Genomic DNA, 5,000 nt, shown 5'->3' on the forward strand with positions numbered 1-5,000 from the left:
GCTTAACTACCTCCGACGGAAGGCGGAAAAGATTATGACCAGATCAAGATGGGACGCTACACAGAACAAGACACACAGAATTATTATCCCACACTCGCAGCTTACAGAACACCTGGAGGGGCCCCGTTGGGCCGCACAATGAAGATAGCTACCACTTCTGGCAAAAATGTCCGGGGAAAAAAAGGTCAGAGCACAGCAGACCTCGTAGCCAGTTGTACAGCATACCTTGCGGTGCCCATAAGGATACATAGGGAGACAAGACGGGGCCTCCATGAACAAGATGGAGGCGGCCCCTACCCTAAGTGGGCCCAGGCTTCCATCATTAAACAATCCTGCCCCTACGACAAAGGAAGAAGGTAGAAGCGGGGGTTCATACACACATCTAACAACTTCCCAACACCGCAACAGGGAGCCACGAACTAACCAAGTCGTCGCATAAACCCATTACCGACGTGACCCTGACCGCTCAGTACATGTATATATTTCCTCAATTATCATTTTTGTTTATACCCCCCGGGCTAGTTTTAGTGGTAAACGTGTCCGGCCTTCATCCAGGGGGCGGCGGTTCGTGCCTCTCCCAGGCGCGAGAAGTTGCAAGTTTCGCCTGGAGGTTACTGCCTGTGGTGTGCACCCACGGAGGGTAAGGACTAGCTTCAGCCCATCAAACACCAGCTGGGCAAACGTGGGGCGAGTCGGCACAGGCCGGGCTCCCTCATGGCATAGCCCGGGGGGAGGCAAAGCTTCGCATATCGGACTTATTCTTATATTTAGTCTTATATGCCCTGTGAAGCAGTAAATGCGAAAAGGCCTTCGGCATATTCGTGTGTTTTCTGTACTTCCCTTCGGGTTGTTCTACTTACATGTTGTACATACATACATACATATATAGATGCATATAAATATATACATACAAAATATATGTATATATATATATATATATTATATATATATAATATATAATATATATATATATATAAAACACATGTACGGATATATATATATATATTAATATATATATATATATAAAATATATAATATATATATATATATATACAGGACAATATATATATATATATATATATATATATATCATCTAATAATATATAATATATATATTTATAATATATAGTCATAACAGCCTATTCTTTCGTTAACATTCAGTTCCGGTATCTCTTTTAATGTTTAAATCAAAAGAGAGCAACTGTGAATATTGGTACTGTTTTTATTTCAAAGAGAGAGTTTAAATGGAGACTGTTTTGTTCACTTTGCTCCGATCATTTCGGCACGGGCTACTGTATAACGTGTCTCGATACGTGAGTTGATTATAAGAGACTCCAGTGAGAATTTCTGAAGTCTTGGCACAAAAGTTCAAGTTTGAAAAGATTCATGACTGAAATTGGTTTTCTGTTTTTGTCAGATGGGGATGTCACACAGACGCCGGTCGCAATAGTTTTACTATTGTATCCATTTTCTGCACATGTTAAAACAATAAAAACTTATTTGTAAAGTCTAGGAGGGGCGTAGCCAGGATTTTTTAAGGGGAGACCCTGGGGTTGAAAATGGGTTAGGCTCTGACGCCTCGCCTGTTTTTGAATGAAGTTTGTTGTCTTACCAACAACTCAAAAAAGTTAATGTGAATTTTTTGACATCTGATATTAAGTTCACAGGTCACAAATCCTAAGGGAGAGGACGTACCCTCTGTAATCCCCACCCCCTCATTAGCATGAGTCTAGATTTTCTATTATCTACTTGTCTAATTATGTGGATGTCATTATCATTACCAGGACGACATGATTTATCTTTCGACCTTTGCGCTGTGACCATAACAAGATTTTTTTTTTATATAGACCAAGACAATTCTTTGTGTATACGTGGGCGATATACTGTCCCTAGGTGAGTGTTAAAGTGAACATACTACAAATTAAATAGTACACTATAATGTTGAATTTCTGGGTAAAATGTGCATAAAATGCACATGTTTTGTTATATGCATTTAGTTAAGATACTCGAATAGGATAAAAATCTGATGTTGCCTATCAATTATATTCTGTTTTATTATCCTAGAATCCATTCATGCCAGCTGGCGCTAGTATAAATGAAATATTGTAATGCAAACATAGTTGAATTTAATTTTCAAACCCATTGCTATAGGGTATTCCGTGTACAGGAACAACTTTGCTGTCTGTTTTCTTGGCAGTTTGTGGCAGATGCAGTCTCTGCTGGCTGTGAGGAATATTGACTTGAACACAATCATATTAAACGGCTACCGGGCTACAGACTATTCGAACTGAAGAATTAGAACCACTGTGACGATATGTATTAGAAGGAGAAGCTAAAGGTAGACACACGCGGAATACATGTTCGTTGGCATGAGTAACATTCAGAGCGCTCATAAAGGAATAGAAAGAGAGAGAGAGAGAGAGAGAGAGAGAGAGAGAAGAGAGAGAGGAGAGAAGAGAGAGAGAGAGAGAGAGAGAGAGGGAGAGGGAGAGAGATTCACATGATACTCATAAACAGTTCGCTTGTGAAGATTTCACGCTATCCCACACTCAGCACTCTCACACTTTTGTCCCAACCATTTGCATACACATGCACTCCAATAAGCGTGCAAACATGCATAAAGGGGAAACTGAACATTGCCCGTTCACCCAAAGAAAAAACTACGCACGAGCTGGCTGATTACACTCTGTCATCATGGGTCCCTTTCATTCTTTATCTCTTTATGTGTAATTCTTTTGCTGTGTGCCTTATCTGAAAGAAAGTTGCTTATCACCATCTCTCCTGTCACCAGAGTCGGAGCTTCTACACCAATCAGCAATATTTTATTCACTATTTCATTTTTTTTTTTCTTTTAGCGCAAGATAGAACTTTCAATGCAGGAACTGTGACGCAGAAGCAATATTCTGTGCCAGGTTTAACCCTTTCTTCTTATCCCATTATTTGCTCTCATTGTGCTCTTCAAATGCAATACCGTCTCATAAGTTTTGCATAATCTTGCAGATTACAGCATGCTCTTTTTATTGTTATCCGGCAAATGGGAGTATGATATATGTATATATTATATATATATATATATATATATATATATATATATATATATATATATATATATATACAACATATATGTTATATGTTTTTTTCTTTCTTTCTTTTTTCCTTTTTACTTTTCATTATCCACGTTTCTCTTTCATTACTTTCATTAACACATATATGTCAAAGAAGTTATTGCGTGTCTCCTTACATTACCTTTATGATTTCAATTTTCCTTTACAGCTTGCAATACACATATAAATCTGTGTATAGAATGAGTACAGTCCTTCGTCAACATTAGAAACAATTAATATGATATAGATCCCTTATGATGATCAAGACATTCAAGAAATCAATAATCTCTAGACGTCTTCTTTAAAACCGGTCAGGAAAACTGGAAGGAAATTTAAATTCCAAGGTTTGACTGCGAATAAATGCAGTGTGAAGATATAAATGGAGGTTTAACGAAACCAGTGCTAAAATGTATGGAAGAGGCCTCTGGAATGGCACACTATAACGCAACGCTGGCCACTTACTATTTCCTCATAAAGTATTTTATATACTTTATGGTTGGTAAAAGAAAAAACGTAATGAAATTAATGGCATTTGTAGTGGTAGTGTGGGGGGTAGGGGGATAAGAGAGAGAGAGAGAGAGAGAGAGAGAGAGAGAGAGAGAGAGAGAGAGAGAGAGAGAGAGAGAGAGAGAGATGTAAATATAGTAAGGTGGTGTTTCATAAACAACGTTCACACACACATATGTATATATATATATATAAATGTGTATTTATAAATATATGTATTATTTTATATATATATATATATATATATATATATATATATGTATATGTATATATATATATATATATATATATATATATATAATATATATATATATATATATATATATATATATATATATATATATTATATATATGAAACGGTCAAAGGATGAGGGGGTGAGGGCGGAGATCAAAGGAAAAACCGAAGCCAAGGAGTTGTAGCTGGTGAGGGGTCAAGGACAGGGAGGATAGGTTGATGACAGCGTCGGTGAGGGAGAAGCGGGACCTAGAACTGCGGGCGGTCAGGCTGGAGAGTTTCTGGGAGAGAGAGTGGCCATGGTTGGTGGAGAGGGACCGGAAAGAATCATGAGCCACGTCGGATATGAGCTGGAACATCGACATTATTTCATCCTTTGACCGTTTCATCTCTTCTCACAGGAACTCTTTGCCTGATGTCTCTCTCCTCCGTGATGCTTTCATGCCGGCCCTTGAATCTCTCCTACACCCTAACCCTTCCATTCCCAGGCGTTACCGCGAGTCCCTTCAAAGCCTGCGCAGGGAGGAAGTCACCATTCTGCCTTCTGACAAGGGCAACTCGGTCGAGGTCCTCCACCGTGACTCTTACCTGCAGCAGACCCAGGACCTGTTGGATGACGCCTCTACATATGCTCCCCTGACCAGCGACCCCCGTGAACGCATTGCTGCTACCTTCCACCGTCGCCTAAAAGAGATAGCAGCCTGTTTTCCGGAGGCGAATCTCTAACAGAGGTTCAGGGTCATCAACCCTTGACTCCCTCATTTCTATGGGCTTCCTAAAACCCATAAGCCGGCCGTGCCTCTGCGCCACATCATCTCCTCCCGGGGATCTGTGACGCACCCTCTTGCGGCCTGGCTGGCGAAGTCTCTCACTCCCCTTCTTCGCACCTTTTCTCCTGCTCACCTTCGCCACTCTCAGGACTTCATCTCCCGCGTTCGTGGAGTATCACCAACGATCATGATGAGCTTGGATGTTGACTCCCTGTTCACCAAGGTCCCGCTTGATGACGTCCTGGCTTTCCTCCAGAGGAGACTCTCCGCAGAAGATCCTCGTCTTCCTCTGCCCACCGACGTCTTCCTACAACTGATTCGTCTGTGTGTGGAGTCTAATTCCTTTTCCTTTGAAGGTCGCTTCTACTCTCAGACGTTCGGTGT

The sequence above is a fragment of the Penaeus monodon genome, unplaced genomic scaffold (genome assembly GCF_015228065.2).
Source record: "Penaeus monodon isolate SGIC_2016 unplaced genomic scaffold, NSTDA_Pmon_1 PmonScaffold_4519, whole genome shotgun sequence".
NCBI classification, from domain to species: Eukaryota; Metazoa; Arthropoda; class Malacostraca; order Decapoda; family Penaeidae; genus Penaeus; species Penaeus monodon.